We start from the raw sequence: 17,387 nt of genomic DNA, 5'->3' as shown, positions 1-17,387 counted from the left end.
CCGCCCCCCGGACGTGACGACAGGGGCTGCGTGGACCCAGGCTCCCCGCGCGCCCTGCTCGGGTCCTGAGCTGGGCTTATCCGTGTGGGCGGGAACATCCTCGGCAGTGGAAAGGTGTGGGGCTCTCCTCGAGCGCGGTGCTTGCTCTCTGCCTCCTTTCCCCTTTTCAGGGGTAGGATTAAGCCACATCTGTGTGTCTGTCTTTCTGCGGAGTCTGCAACCTCTGACCGACCGCTCTATTTCTGCCTCCTGTTGCAGGTCGGTTTCTGCTTCTCTGTTTTCTTTGCCCCTGTCCCGCAACACAGAAACGCAACCGTCTCGAGAGTAGTGGCTGGAGGTTAATCCCCAGAGGTCTCCACTTCGGGTTCAGTTGACTTGTCAAGCCTTTGTCTCAACGCATAACGCGGCCTTCTTTAGTAAACGACTGAGTTGGGGAATCTTGATCACTACCTTTAATTTTGAAAGGGATTGCAACTCTCCTTTGCCTGATCCCCCTGTGGAAAAACCAGTGTTTCCAGGAGAACGGACGAGATATTCTGTTTTGCCTAGCTAAATGGAACAGGTCAGGGTGAGAAATACTTTATGGAAAGAGACTCTGTGAATTATTACTTAACTGTATCCCAAATTTCAGTAGATAGAAGTGGAAGGAGGAATTGATTCTAAATGCTATGGCGGAATATGATAATTATTTTCAAGATAACTGTGTAAAGATCATAATTGTAACTCAAATTGACAGGAACAAAATGAGCACTCAAAGCAGTGTTTTGTTCTAAACATTTTCAAGACCAATATTATACACCTCATTAACTCAAAGAGCATAGAGTATTTTTGTACTATAGATTATAATCTTTTAGTGGTGAGATAATCAATTTAGTGTGTCGTGATCAGTATTTTTCAAAATAGGATAAAACAGTATATAGCACAATGTAAGCAATATGTATTGTTTTGTCACAATATGAAAAGAATTTCTTCCTGTTGGTTGTGGTTGGAAAGATTTGAAATGCATCTTTTTGGGAATACACAGGATTTAAGGCAGACACTGTAAAAGAAAGGAAAAAAAAAATGTATTTGGAGTTAGTGATAACTGATTCATTCCACTGCTATTTCTTAAACGTATTGAGCACCAAATGTCTGCATAACAACTGCTTAAAACTAGGAAGAGACACACAAGCAACTTTTTAAGGTGAGTCCCTTCTCTCTGGGTGGTGTGTACAATCTAGTTGGAAAGAGTAGTTACAGAGAGAAATCAGTTAAATCCAATCCAAGTCAATATGGGATTAAGTCCTAAAGAACTATACTGATAATCATCATTAATTTCAGAAACTCGTGGGCAATAGCAGTTGGGGAAGAGTTCAGAAGAAAAGAGCTAAATTTAAACTGAACTTGAAATGGGAGGATGAAGGGAAGGTGGAGGTAGGGGCTTTCCAGCAGGAAGAACTGCAGAACAAATACCTAAAGAGTGAAGAAAGTTGAAGATGTTTGAAGTCCAGCTTCTAATTTGGAGTAATAGGGGTTGGGCTTGGGTAAATAAGAGAGACAGAGTATTGGGACAGTTTCTGGCTAATCACAAGTTTACAGGAAATAGGCAATCCCTAGAATTTTCTGAACAAGGAAATGACAAGATGAAATTAGAATGTTATCCCACAGACATTCTATGTGATAGGTTGGAGAGAAAAGAAAAGTCAGATAGGAAATTATTGCCAGAGTGAAACATAGAATGCAAAAGTGCTGGACTGGAGAAGAGCCAGAAGTAAAGCATGGTATAGGAAGTTGTACTCTGGTGATAGACAAGGAAACTGAAATTTAAGCTGTTCAAAGTGAAGTGACATACCTTCCAGGAGAATAGTTTATCATCATCACATAATAGCCACTGAATTAATAGTGTAAATATTGTTTTTTGTTGTGTAAACTTAATATAAATCTGTGCTAGTTATACACGTGAGATGTGTTCATTCCCAGGGGGAAAAAAAGACATCTCCTGGTTTGATATAATAGAGATTCTCAGGTATAACAACAACAAAGAGGGATATTTTTCAGAACATCTTGGACCATCAATAGAAAGCAGAGACTATAAGCTTGGTAAGGTCAAGATTCCTGGCTCATTCATTTTGGTACCTATAGTGTCTAAAGGGTACTTGATTAATATTTGTTAAATTAATAATTTAATGTCAATACCTGAGTAGTTAGGAAAAAAATGATTAGTTCAAGAATATCAAAGTGATAAAAAGCAAAGTATACTGAATGATTTTAGTAGATCCTAAGCTATGCAGTAAGACCAGTGGATTCCATCCTTTCACTTAGAGCACAACTCTTCAAGGGTTAGTCTGATTGGAGGACACCGAGTCTTGCCTTAATTATTTCTATAGCGAATAGAAATAATGGTGCCATCAGATGGGCACTAGAGTCTACTCTATCTCATTTTTTAAAAGGGCAACTTTCCACTTTCTCAAAATCATAAATCTAATATACTCGAAATTATTTTGCTTAAAAAGCATTTTCTTTCTGATTAATTATCCTTCCAGAATTTCTAGACCAGACTTTGGGCAAATAAAAAACAGGAGTGACGTCAGAAACATGGCAGAGTGAGAGATGTCTCCATATCTCTCCCCTTGAAACAACAAGCTGAACATCTAAAACTCAAGAAAAAACACCCAACCTGCACACCAGCATGTCTGAGCGTGGGATCTGCACATAAGAGCTACCACAGGAAAAAATACATGTCGGAGAACCTTGAAAAAGGGATAATGGTCTTGCAAGGCTTTTGGGACTCGGCCTCTAAAGCTTTTTTCACAGCTGATGTCCTCTGTGATTTTTCTCCATCCATCTTATAGGATAACCCTATCTCTCAACCACTGTAAAATAAATACAAATATGTAAAACTAAATTAATGTATGCATATGGACAAGGACTGAGTTGAGGAGGCCGTAGCAGTATACAAAAAGGTTGATTTGTTGGGATTTTGAGGCTATTAGTAAATTATCATGTTTTTCTTAATGCTATTGTTGTAAGTGTAACAAACACAATGTAAAACTAACTTGTTAAAAATATAATAATAAAATTAAATTAAAAACGGACTTCAGGCAAGCTTTTTCCGTACTGATCAGTATTATATATTTTATCACCTTGAGAAGAAATTCATTAGGAACAATATCACATTACATTTTTGTAACTTTTCTTGGAAGTTTTTCAAACAGTTATCCATTGTGGACTGAGTGATACGAATGCGGTTTTAATTTTTGGCTATTTATGCTTTTACAGAACTGAAACTGAAAACCATTGTGAGAACTGAAAGCCATAAAAATGATCTCTTTCTTGAAAAGTACAAATATGTAAAGCATAAGTAGGTTCTGCACCTTCCTTCTGCCTTAACGTTTGATAACTTGATACTACTTTTGCATGAACTAGATACAGCTATCACTTCTTTTGTAAAAAAAAAAAAACCAAAACAGAAAAACGAACTTTTATATGTTTTTGACTTAGATTTATTTATCATAAGAGAGGAGGAGCTTAAAAAGACAAGCAGCCTGTGACTGACAGAAAGACTGATGGCCTCTGAGCAGCTGCAGCAAAACCAAAGCTGCTATTAATAATCTCCAATACTTAACTAACTTTTGGTTATTTTGCTTATACAAGAGATCAAATTATTTAGTCGTCTAGAAGCATTAATATTGTAATACTTTATCTTATGGACATAACAAGGAAGTCTCATTGCTTTGGGTTAGATATTTTATGAGTGAGGTTTTTGTGTTTTGTTTTTCTGATTAAAATGACTGCATTAGGTCTTAGAGACAGTCTTAGTCTTAGAGACAGAAAATTAAATGGTGGTCGCCAGGGGCTGAGGAGAGGGGAATGAAGAGTTTTTATCTAATGGGTATAGAGTTTCAGTTTTATAAGATGGAAAGAGTTATGGAGATGGATGGTGGTGATGGTTGTACAACATTATGAATATTTAATACTAATGAACTGTACATTTTTAAAAAAATAGTCACCATGATAAATTGTATGTGTATTTTACCACAACTAAAAAGAAAAAGGGAAACAATGACTGCATAAGTAGGTATTGCTAACAGCTGCTTCATAGATTTTATAGGTTTAATCATTCCAGTTGTGTTCAATGGCAAAATCTTGGCATTTGCCCTTTTAGCTGTATTAGAATGGATCCAAAATTAAATTTTTTTGAGGGAAATCTCGGCTTAGCCCACAAATATTTCCTCAGTTCCCTTCTTTTTCCTTAACTTTTATAAAACAACATTAACCCTATTCCCAATTCCGCGGAGTATTAGTGGAAATAAATATACTCTGAATTGCCAACCCGCCTGTCTGGTGTGCAGAAATGATCAGTTGGGAAAAGTAATGTTAATGGAAGATTTCCTTAAGACTTTGCACTTTATGTAGGTGATCTAACTTTTATCCTGAGATTAAAGAATAATGATCACAAATCTGACTTTGCATATTCTTGTTTTAGCCCTGCCTATGATTACTATTGGTGAGCTGCAGTTTGGAATCATATGAACATCTGAAGTCTAGGGACCCCACGACTGTTTTTACTGTGGAGGTGCAGCTGAGAACACCACTCACTCATCACACTGTTCTCTTCATGAGAGCCTGCAGAAATTCATTACCACAAATGACTGTGCTTCTCTTGAGCAACTCGTTTGTTTTATAATCTTCTGAGCATTTTGAATTGTGTAATTGAATGTGCTTCCTTCCATCATGTGTTGGTCGTGTAAGAATTCAGAAGCTTACTTACAGTAAGTGCACAGACTCTACAGTGTATGTTTTGTGAAATATTTTTACCCTGACTACTTATTTTGTCTACTCTTAGTTTCCCTTTGGTTGGTTACTCCATTTCCTTAATATCTTATTATGCCGTAAGTATTTTGTAAGCCATCTTCAATTTTTTTGAATAGGAGGAATAAAGGAAAATATAAGGCATAACTATTCATTATTATAAATCAAAAAGATTAGTTTTAAGATGACATAACCATGAACCCCAAATAATCAAATCTGAAGATTATGTGATTTCTTTTACCTACACCACAATTACCTGTATTTTCACTACACTGATTATAAAGGTGCAGTTGTATGAGTAGGAAATTGACTAGAAGGAAACAAAACCAGCTAAAGGCTGAAGCCAGGTAAAGCAGTATATGAAAGGAGGAAAAAAAATGTGAGCAAGAAGAAAATATCCTGAGTCAAAGAGAGAAATCAATAACTGTGTTCACTAAGATTGCAAGAAGAATGGGTTGGAAGGTAAGTATTGAGAAATACTCATTCAAAGAGACTTCTGTATGGGAAATAGGAAGAAAGTGGCTACTTGTTTGAGGTGTTAGCCTGAACATCAGACTTTGTTAATAGTTTACCACTAAGGAAGGGCGTGAGAAAGTCACAGTAATAATAGCAAGGGAATATCAGATGAGAACAGGTGAGGGTGTAATGGGACAGAATCCTGGGCAATCCTGGATAACAGGCAGAAAGCTTGTTCCTTCCTTTGTGCTCAGGTCGGATGAGAAGAAGCACTTTAGGATGGACTGAAAACAGTGGTTTGGGATTAGGGGAGATTGGATGCTTGGGCAGAAACAATGTAACCAGAAGGAGAAGCTACACTTCTCAGGGAGTCAGGTGAGAAGAAGATCCCAATTGGAGAGAGTGGAGATCTGGCAATGGATCTACAGGAACCCAGAGCAGGAGAAATCCTTGGGTATCCCCAGCACTTGACCTAGGGCCTGGAACGTAGTATGTTTTCAAAAAATTTGTCATATAAATAAAGCAAGAACAAATTGAACTCTATCAATGTCTTTATGATTGCCCACCTAGCTGTGGTTAATGTCCCAACATGGCTCACAGCAAGATGGCCACTCCTTGTACATATAAACAGGATCTGGATGGGTCTGCCTTTGGAAATGACTCTCTACAGAGGAAAGGATAGAAGAACAGGACCAAAACTGGCCTTTGCGTCATTTCACATTCTGCATGTACTCTCAGTTTGGAAATTGTTTCTGATATTGTCTATCTTCTTATTCAGCTAGTTCTTCATCATTTAAGTCTCAGCTTATAAGTTACCCTTCAAAGAAGGTTAGGTCCCCTTGCAGAGCTAGGTGAAGACATTTATAAACCCTCAGAAATGTACTAACTGTACCTATACAGGAAATTACAGATACACAGAATAAAGAAGATCCATAGAAGATAAAGTTTAGAAATTTCTTAGTTCTGTCACCTCCAACTTAAGACCTGTTTGTTCACTGACCAGTTCCTCAATGATTCAACTGAGACGTGGCCACTTTTCTAGATGGGGCAATATTTCTTGCCAATCAATGTTCAGTGACCTTGTTTGAAGAAACAGCCTATCTGCAGAAAAGGAGATTGCACCTTATCTATACAAAGCAGGGGTGATGGTGTTGTCAGTGTGTGTGTGTGTGATTATGCATGTATGTGTGTATGCACATGCTTAGAGGGAGAGATATGGGGAGATAGTATGCATATTTTATTACTTAGCTTATTGATTTTTATTCAGAGGTATTAATGAGTGTAAAATTGTAGGCTCAACCCTCAGAGATGGTTGTTAGCTTTACACGGACAGAGGAAAACTCTGTCTCATGACCATAGCTTACACTTCCAGTCCCAAAATAAGGTAAGAGAGAGCAGGTAACTCAGTGGAATCACCAGCATGACCAGAAATTCAGTTCAATCATATAATGGTGGAACAATAGTATCATTGTAAAAAAAAAAAAAAAACAGCAACAGGAGATTACTGTTAGAAGTATTATTCTATGACTTTCCACTGTACTGTGGAAAAGAGGGAAGAAACCCTCATAATCACAATAGGAAAGGTAAACTTTTCAAACACACTATGTATATGTTTTCCTCTGTATTATTTTGTATGTCGTTTTTATTTATGTACCTGTATAGAAAGATGTAAATATATTTTAATCTTGAATAATGTAATAATGCGTGTGAAGTTTAATAGGACTTAGTCCAACTCAGTAATTAATGACAACTTCAGTGAATGTGAGAGTTCCACGAGGTTTCATTAGAATTCTGAATGGCATCTTGTTTTTACTTTATTGACTTGTTTTGATATGTCAGGCAAGAAAATTCCGCTTTTATCCCATGTTAATTAATTAAATAGTATATTGGGAGAGATGCCAGTTTTTAGGTTATTCCATCAGTTTTAGCTCCATCTGTTATGTTTTATCAAGTTGCTATTCAAACTCTTGATAGCTTGTAGTTTCAATACTGTCTCCATTAGAGTCCCTGAAATGGACGCTCCCTTACTAATTACTCTTATGCTCCTCAGCATCAGGCTGGGTGTGCTGGTCCAGGACCAGAAAGAACTTTTTCTTATTTGAGGGCCAGATCATGGACAGAGGAGTGAGCATCTCAGCGTCTTAACGGTTCTCATTGGGACTCCTTGTAGAACATATAGATGGAATTTATCTCCAGTTGAGACCTGGAAGTTTCTTTTTCCTGGAATTCCCTTCTTCCTCTTGTCCGCTCTGCCTTTGCCCAGAATCCCAGTTCTCAGCATCTCCCTGGCCTTTGGCTTGGAGTCTGAGGAGATACGTCACTGCATCCAGCTTGGGAGAATTACAGAAAGTACCATATTTACATTCTTCCAAGTGGGACATTTGCTGCTATTGATCATCTGTTTTAAAATAACTTTAATGTTTTATTAATTTTAATATTAATATTTTATTTAATATTATTATTAATAATATAGTAAGTGAGCAAGTATAGCCTGCTCTTTAATTCTTCTTTATTCACCTGGCTCAAATTTCTATTGATTAAATGTTAGACGGATAGTAAAAGTATGCTTAATTAAATTAAATTTGACTACTTATAGAAAGATGCAGTTTAACTGTGATTTTATAATCACACTATTAAACATTATACATTCTTGTAACTTACCCAGAGTTTTTCTTCATAACAAATTTAATTAGTCATAAGTGGAGAAATCTCCTCAATATGGTGCTCGGAGAAAAGAATTGTGGACTAAAAGACATGTTTTGTAAATATAAGGTGCTGGGGGTGGGGTGCTCAAAGTCTGTGTTACTTCTTTGTATTTCTCTCTCCAACAATATCATCTCTGTGGAGAATAGATCTTCAACATCTTACTCTTACCTATCTTTCTTCTCCGTATCCCTAGCTGGTTTTAGCTTCTTTCTCTGCAAGCAAGTGTCTTTATTTCATCATTCAGATAGAGTGAGCCTTTTGAAAACTAGAGAATCAACGGACAACAAAATTATGTATGCTGACTCTATATTTAATAATGGTGTGCATCTGATTACTGTGAGTACCAATAAAAAGCTTTTTCTGTTTAAACAGAGTTTATGTGATAGCAGCCTCTATTCTCCCAGTATTACTTAAGTGGAAAAATCCCTTTTAAGGTAATAACAGAACTTGTATAGTATTGGTTAATCAGTAATGCAAATTAACTTTGAGCTTACCATCAAAATGTGAAAAAAATAAATTTGAATCAAAATTGAAAGTAAGATCTTCACTTCTGGCTCTGAGCTTACTGAGGTGGTTGATGTCCTCAGACACACCTCTCTCATTACAATGACCAAGACTATTATTTTGTAGAGTAAAAGAATAATCTGTTGACCTTTACTATCATACCTGAAATAAAGCCTTTAAGAAGAAAATACCGTTAATGTTAATTGTAGATAAATTCAATAGAGTTTCATTTCATCTCATTCACATTTTCCAAACCACTAGACGACTAACTGTACACTGGAGACTTGAAGGTCATTGTAAAATGAGATAGCTATTTGGCAATTACTTGATTTAATTTTGAGTGCCAAGACACAGTTGAGGCTCAAAACCCACAAACCCCAAATCCATATCTACTTTAAGAAAATTAAGTAGGTGAGCTATTTCATTTTGCATAACCACAGTATGAAGAATTATTATATCGAGTAGTCTGAGAAAGCTTTCAGAAGACTCTTAAGATTTGAACTAATGTATTTCATTAAGGAGAAAGCATTACCCATTTGCTAATTTAGCCAAAAATATTATTTTTCTCTAATGTAAACTGCCAGAAATGAAAAAATATACCATCGAATTTTAAATTATCAATAACGATCAAGTTTCAAGTTGCTTCAAGGATGCTAGAATTAATCTGATAATATTGTCACTTACTTTATATTGTGCCTTCTCTGGATTTACAGTCAATAATTTGTCAGATGCAATTATGTTTATTAATTTAATTTAATTTTGCACTATTTGACAAGCTAGGTGTATTCTCAGATTATAAAATATTTTGTAGGAGTTGAAAAAGAAAAACTCTTTGTTTTTCTTAAAATTATTCACTAGTTTTTCATATTACTTTCCACAATCTTACAACCTGAGTACAATAATCATTTAGTAGTAGAAAAGCTGTGAAAATATGCAATATTTGCTTGGCCCTGATTGGTCTTTTAATCTATTCAATTTAATACACGCACCAAACATTATATAATATTAATAGTAACAACAGTAATAATATCTATAGTAATGCCCACTATATTGTTAAGTACTTATTAGAAGCCAAGGCCTGAACTAAATAACATATATTTTATCATTTAATCCTCACATTAACTCTGCATAACGAGGTTACACAGCCATATGGCCAGATTTGTTAAAACACTGAAATATACTTCCATAGTGGGCAGTGGAGAGCTGCTGCCTTAAGTTCCCCAAGTGCCCTCCCCACCCAGTTTCTCAGGTTGCCCAGCTCTTTTGCAGACCTATCAACCTTGTCCTCATCAAATCTAGACACTAAAGAGTTAATACTGGTCACAATAGCAGCCCTCCAGGACCCTGCTCCAGGGCCAAGGCCAGAATTTGTTCTGAATGGTTGGTGCCCAAGCTGTACTAATTGTTAGATATTTTGACTGTTAGCAGGGATGTAGGTAAAATCATTTCCATTTTACAAGTGGGGAAATTCATGTAAGGCCATAAAAATTAAGCAACTTGCCCAAGATCACCCATCTAGGAATTGTTGGAGCCAGGATTCAAACCCAGGTCTCTCTCAGGTTAAAATCCCTCTTAACTACTAGAGTGTGCTTAAAAAAAAAAAAAGTGACCTAATTATTGATGTTGGCTTCCCAGGCCCAACATGAATAGCTCTGGAACTCTGTTCTCTGCGTCTGACTACTTGTATAGCAAATTTTAAATTTCATAACGTTTTCAATAATTACCTTAAAGCTGTGAGAATATTATTCACCTCACTGGTTCTCAGCCATAATAATATGCATTTACTAGGATGATGGGTTTTACTTTGCATTATTCTGCCAACAAGCCTATATTCACTGATGTAGCTGATGCTGTATTTTATGATAATCTCTCTATAGTTATTCATTCTTATTCATTTTATGATGGGCCCCCAAAATAACGACTTTGATATTCAGCCTAACCAAAAGTTGCAAGTTACAAAAAAAAAAATAAAAAAAAATAACATTTTTATGTACTTTTTAACTATTTTGGCTTTTATATCATTTTAGTGTTCAAAACCAAATACCAAAAGCTAAAAACCCTTGGCATTGTATTTTGCTTCTCTACTTCTGTGTCCATCTATCACGTCTTTCTCTCCATTCCTAATGAAAAGCCAGCCTCCAATTTAGCATACATAAATGTCCAGGTCACTTATACAACCTCATCTTTAGTATAAAAGGAGTGCTGTTATTACAGTGCTATGTATATTTTAAAGGTAGTTATTTAGCACTGACACATGAATTAACAAATCTACCAACTACAAATTTCAGTTTTATTTAACAAAATGCACTAGATCTCCCAATATTAAATATACCACATCCATGCACCAAAGCAGGGAAATTTACTAGGGGAAAAGCATAAATAACCTGGATGTGTTGGGAGAAGCAGTACGTTTTATCCATATGTAGCATTTGGAGAAAGAATAAGCAGAAGACCTTTGGAAGATATATCTGGCATCAGAAGCATGGCCAAGGAGGTTTCTTAATGGAAGCCTCAGTCTGGCTCTCTTTCTGGGACAGCAGCCTGTACCTATTTCTTGCTTACCCATTTAAGTTTGTGGTGGGGCTTTTGGCCCTATCTAAAACCCCTGAGACTAGTGGAGGAGTCAGCCTGCAGCAGCACCAAGCAACCTCACCCCAAAGCAGCAGCAGGGATGAGATACACACCTGTTACCTCTCCTGAGCCCTGAGCCACACCTGCGGCCCTAAGACTGTGGCCACATGGCTCACTGGTGATGATTAATCCGAGACTTTCAGTAGCATTTAGGAAGGGATGCAGCCTGCCCCATGGTAACCTTTCCATGGGTTCAAGGTGGCTGCAGGCAGGATCTGAGCTGAGAGAATTGTAGAAACACACTTGAAGCTGGAGCTGTTCCTCACTCTTCCACCTAGGGAGATCAGAATTGGTGGGGAGAAGCCAAGGTAGGAGCTATTGTGGTTGCTGATGACTGGAGCAGGGAAGGAGTAAGAATCTCCTGGGACCCTAATGGGAGACAGAAAGGACCTGGAAGGGGAGACTGAATCTTTAGCAAGTACCTTGGAGAGAGGGCCTGAACTGGTGATGATTTTGTTATCCTCGTTTTTTTGTTTGTTTGTTTGTTTTGGGTTTTTTTGTTTGTTTGGTTGGGTTTTTTTTGCATTCCTCCCCTCTGCCCACCCCAACCCAAAGAGTGTTAAAAAACAAAAACAGTCACCTAAGTTGTGGGAAGTTCTGTTCACTTTAGGGCCACACTCTGAGACTAAATGATCTAGTCATACATACTCATGAAAATACTTCCGGAACAGTAAGCTGCCTCCTGTCTATTGTGAGAGACAAACATGCACAAGAGCAGGCATCATTTCAACACATTTATTGAAGGTCTACTGTGTGCTAGGAGCTTTATTTGGTATTATATAGTTTAAAAGAGATGGGGCAAGTGAGGTCTGTTTCACCTGAAAAGAGACAGAAAAGGAAGTTAACTTCTAGATGTGATCCCTGTGCATACACCATTATACTTACATTCTGGAGATGTGGTCTGGAGCTCACTGTGCTACTATAAGCGTGTAGACATTTTAAAATGGAAAAGGTTTGCTTGACACTCATCAATGCAGAGGGGATTGCCTAGGGAAGACTTGAAGAACTCATTGTTCTTTGAAGTCTGCTCCAAACATCACAGATTAGAAAATGTTTCATCAATATTTTGAAGTTGCTCAGACTGGGGATGTCAATTTAGCATACATCCCCAAAAGACTGACATATGAAACCAGAAAGATATTTTATTAATTCACAATGAGAAATAAAACCACAGATCAGAGGAGTTCATGTTTAAGTTTTCTTCTTCTCATCCTCTGAATGGAAAACCCATAAGAAGCCAAATTCAGAAGGTACTTTAAGGAGCATAGGCTTAGAAGAGGAGATATTTATGAGAGACTTATATTTAATGGCATTACGTTAAGAGAGCCCAGTGCACACATTTCTGCTTTAAGGAAATAACTACCAGACAGACCGGATAGTAGAAGGTAGCTGGGTTCCCCTTCCTCAAGGCACAAATCAACTAGGCTCTGCCAATATTTACACTGTGAATCTCCTTTTCCTATATTTTTGTGGCAGACCAGATCTCTCTATCATTCTTACTGTCACTATATTAATTGGGTGGCAGGCTGTTTTGTTTCTTTAAGGTGAATCTCAGTGTTGATTTTGGTTTAATACCCAGAGTGCAGTCTTATTCCCATTCTTTGAGAGTATCTCCTTATTCCATGTACTACTTATAGAGTGATTACAGAACTTTTAGCTATTAATTATTTTTAGATCATTTCCAGTTATACGTTAGTTTTAGAAATGGAAGAAAAAGAGAATAGAAACAGAGTATATCATTAACAAGCTAAGTTTAAAATTAGGGTTTCTTATGCCTAACCCTTTGATAAATTTATTGGTTTTTTAAAAGTTAGTTATATGTTATTATTGCTATTTTGTTTAGCATGCTTATTATTTAATTGGGCACTAAGGTGCCAATTAAAAGAAGAAAAGTCTATTATATACTAAGGAAAACAATTAATTAAATTTCCTAGAAGTAAAATTCATGGGAGATATAAAATTTTCTGTAAAATCATTGTCACCTGGGCATTTTGTCTCTGTAATTGTTATCTCTATAGGTCAAGAAAATTGATAAGGCCAATAAATTGTTCAAAACAGATTAGCAAAAATTCCTGTCAGTTTTAAATTAGTTCAAATCAGTTTGATTGCTTGAGACTGAGAACCCTGACGAGTAAACAAAGTCTAGCCTAGAGCCAGGTCTAGCTAGCTATGCTGTGAACGCTTTCTTTAGCTTTCTCCTTCTTCCTGCTTGCTTCTCTAGATTAGGCCAGAGCCAAGCTTTGGCTTGGAAAGTCAGGGAATGGGCAGTACATTGGCCTATCTGGATGGCCACAGGATTAGTTGTTAAATCCACCGGGTTTTTGGATGGAGGAAAAATGGGAAGGAATGTCATCATATAGTGAAACCCTCAGGGAAGCTTCCTTTCCAAAACAGTACCTTCTGTTCCTATCCTCAAGAAACACAATGTGTGAATTAATATTTGTGAAATAAATTGATTTTTGTTTCAGAAAAACTGATTTAAAAAAAAACTTTTAACTTATTTTTCTATTTACTCCATTTTTTTTCTTTAGTAGGAATGTACAGAGGAGAATAGTTGTTACTCAGAGTAAATTCCTGATCCCAGATTTAGGGATATAATTGAATGTGAGAAGATTCAGGGCTAATCTTGGATTAACATTGTTTTTATAATGCTAAATTTATATTTTAAAGTCAAACTTTTAAAAATACTTAAAATAATGATTGAATATACTCATTTTCATAAGAATTTAGGGTATGTAAACTCCCTGAATTTTCTGAATAGCCTTCTATTGTGGTTAAAGTATAATCAGCCCAACTTTACCAAAAAAAGGAAATTAAAACCAGAAATATTTATACTCACTCTTAGTAAGCCAATTTGTGAAAACTGAGAATTCAGATTCTGAAATTCCCTGCTCTCACTGTACAGTTATGTTATTCAGAAATGCCTTTTCATAGTTGAAGAAAAATCTCTCTTCTGCTCAAGAGAAAATATAGTTAGTAAACAAACACATGGAAGAAAATGTTCATCCTTGATAGTTATTAAAGGAATGCAAGTGAAAACAATTTTAAAATAGCATTTTATATCTGATTTTAAAAGAGCGTATCTTTTCATTCTAATAATTGTCGACATTGAAATGAAATTATGTACTCATTCTTGATGATACTATAAATTAATACAATTCTTTTGAAAAGGAATATAGCAATAAAGAACAATGGACATAAATATAATCAAGTTCTATGTTTTATTAATTTTACTTTGAGGAATTTGTCCCAAGAAAATAATTCAAAAGAAATACATGAATCCATTCATTATCTCTTTATCCACAATAAAACGTTGGTATCAAGTATATAATATTGAAGTATATTAAAATTTTGGTTTTTCATCTTTGGAATCTAGATATCATATTTCTTTATCAACCTTAATTGAAAATGAGCATCTATTTCATGATATAAATGTGTAGTACAGAGACTCTAGATACAACCTAATAGCTGACAGTGGTAAGAAATGATTGATTCTGCAATATAATGTCAAACACAAAATTTAATTACTAAAATTTTAATAAAGGTATAGTTTCAATAGTCTATGATCCTATTATGACCTGTACCTCTGAATGATCTAATAGTAATGAGGGAAAGTTTTCCTTTTATAGTATCACAGCCAATAAATTAGAAAGATATAATAGAATATCACCATATAGGCATTGCAATCATAGCTCTTGCATTCCAGGGAGATAACCAGACATGTACCTTCTGATGGCAATATATAAACACCTAAGAAGTAGTTTTGTCCTCCACCAAAAACAAAACAAACAAACAAACAAACAAACTAAAAAACTAAAAATGATCAAGTTTCAGATTTTAATTTGTAGAAAATACACAGGCTAGAGAAATATATTTAATGAGTCCATGAATATTTAATCAGCAAAATCTAGACAGTGAGAACTTCTGCAAGACTATGATCTTTTTTTTGTCAACAATAAAACTGCAAGAAAAAAAGAGATCTGGGGAGACTTGTAAATGAAAGGAAAAAGCTCTCAAGACATCTATCAACCAATAATATATGGACCTTGCTTGTATAATCTAGATTTGAACAAACAGTTTTTAAAAAGTTTTCATAATTACAATAAGGAAAATATGAGCACTGACTATTAATAGAATTAAGGATTTTTTTCTGATTTTAGTTGAGGGGAGTGGTAGTATTGTGGCTATTAAAAAGGGAAGTCCTCTTTTTTTAAATAAAAAACGATGCATATTGAAATATATAGAGAAGAAATGATATTTTGGATTTGCTTCAAAATAGGCTGGAGTTTTTTTCAAAATTGATGAACTCACATCAATTTTGTTAAGTAACTGAAGCCTGTAGAATGCTGCACATGTGCTCCAGACCTTTCCCTTTATAAATTTATTTATTCCTTTGAAGAACCTTATCTTTTTTCACCAGAGCCTATTTGGAGCTTATTTCTGCTTCATGGATTTTGTCTAGCTTCTCCTACTACCTCAATTGCATATGAACTTTTCCCGACGTTTGTTTCTTTGAAAAACACGAGCTCAAATTCTGCTATTAAAAAGTAGTCCTGCCCCTGGCATTCTCATTATAAAAGGAAAGTCATAGAATGTGAAACCAATTAAATCAATAGTTATCAGATATACATGATGGATTAAGCACAGAGTGTGATTGAGAGAGGTTAAAAATAAATTCTCTGCCTTGAAGAATTGATCATTCACTTAGGGGAAAAAATCGTGTAGAAATAATTGTAACAATAGTTAACATTTATTGACTCCATACTATGTGCCCAGCACCAAGCCAAGTGCTTTACATGCATTCAATTTTAATCCTCATAATGACTCTATTATAATTACTATGATTATTATTATTATTCCTAAACTACAAATGAGGAAATTGAAGTGTATAAATGAAATAAATTGCTCAGTGTCACACAGATAGTAGATCAGCATAGAAGGGACAGGAACCCAGCTCTCTGTGAAGCAAAACCCATGCTATGCACAACCAATAGTCTATTCAATCAAGATTTACTCTGAACCTTTACTATGCAGAGCAATATACAGTGATCGGGGCCTGTACAGACACTGCCACATGAATGTTATGATGGTTAATTTCATGTGTCAACTTGACTGGGCCACAGAATGTCCAGATATTGGTCAAATATTATTCCAGGAGTTTCTGTAAGTGTATTTTTGGGTGAGATTAATATTCCTTACAAATTCCTCTCTCTCTCTCCCTCTAAATATAGTTCTGTTTCTCTGAAGAAGCCTAACTAATACGAATGTATTTCAAGAAACTTAAATAGGAAAAAAGCAGTGTTTAAATTACCACTAAATTTTGCAACACTGACATAGTAATTTTATATGAAAGTGGTCTTTCCTTCCAATGAATCATATTTCTGAAAAAAAATGTGCTTCTCAAAGTCAAGAACAGATGTCCCACTTGCTATATTTGATTCCATCTTAGAGAAAAGATTAAAGGAAACAAGTTTCAGTTTTGTCATCGCCAATATTTTTTCCCAAATCATTTCATTGGTAGAAATGTTGACCTTATGTTGGTTTTATACTACTATTTTTGGACTAAAATAATTAATTAATTCAATACACATTGGCAGGCTCCAAGCCTGCCAAAAATCCACAGATAAAATAGTCCCTGACCCCAACTAGCTTATAATCTTAATTAGGAGTCAGATAAGCTAAAACCATTACAATATAATGATACCTGCTGTATTGGAGGCATGTCCTAACTCTAATGGGTATAAAGAAGCAGTGTCTAAATCTATAAGAGAGTCACAGAGACAACCCAGAATAATTTTAATAATAATATATTTTGTTAGGTCATCACAGACTGACTTTCCTTTCAGACCTTCACTTAAGGCAAGCTTCACATTATATCAACACAAAAAGAATTCTGCTTATACTTTTATTCTTGCTGATTGATTTTCTGGACCTAGTTCTCCAGTTAATAAGGAGTTTACCTTAAGATGCATGAGGAACTCATGTTTCTCTGGTCAATTTCATTTTTTTTCCCCTTTCTGTCTTTTGGAGTCCTGAAAGACGGGTTTCAGAGCAACATTATGTTGAATGAAATTATGCATGTTCAAAATGGAGTCAATTCCTTTTTCTCTTGTACACTCTGGGTCAACAATGTCAGTCTCTGACTCCAGTAGCAGACCTGTAAAAAAATTATTTATTTCCCCATTGGTTTTCCACACTCAAATGCAAGTAAGGATTTTGAAATTGTTTAAAATAATTACCAATAAGCTCTCCTACTTTTATCCCTTCCCTGGATTAGTTTTCCTTGTGAGCTATCCCTG

General features: G+C 35.6%; 1 long non-coding RNA gene across 1 annotated transcript; it reads left to right on the top strand.

Moving 5' to 3' along the window:
* Window positions 1–21: 21 nt before the first annotated feature.
* On the top strand, window positions 22–3,074 carry LOC112474118. Its single transcript, XR_003044292.1, has 2 exons — window positions 22–258; window positions 2,523–3,074. It is a non-coding gene; the product is annotated as an uncharacterized LOC112474118 (long non-coding RNA).
* Window positions 3,075–17,387: the final 14,313 nt, after the last annotated feature.

This window comes from Pteropus alecto, unplaced genomic scaffold, assembly GCF_000325575.1.
Source record: "Pteropus alecto unplaced genomic scaffold, ASM32557v1 scaffold88, whole genome shotgun sequence".
In the NCBI taxonomy this organism is placed as follows: Eukaryota; Metazoa; Chordata; class Mammalia; order Chiroptera; family Pteropodidae; genus Pteropus; species Pteropus alecto.
The sequence above is the reverse complement of the archived record's forward strand: the minus strand, read 5'-3'. Positions and strand labels throughout refer to the sequence as shown.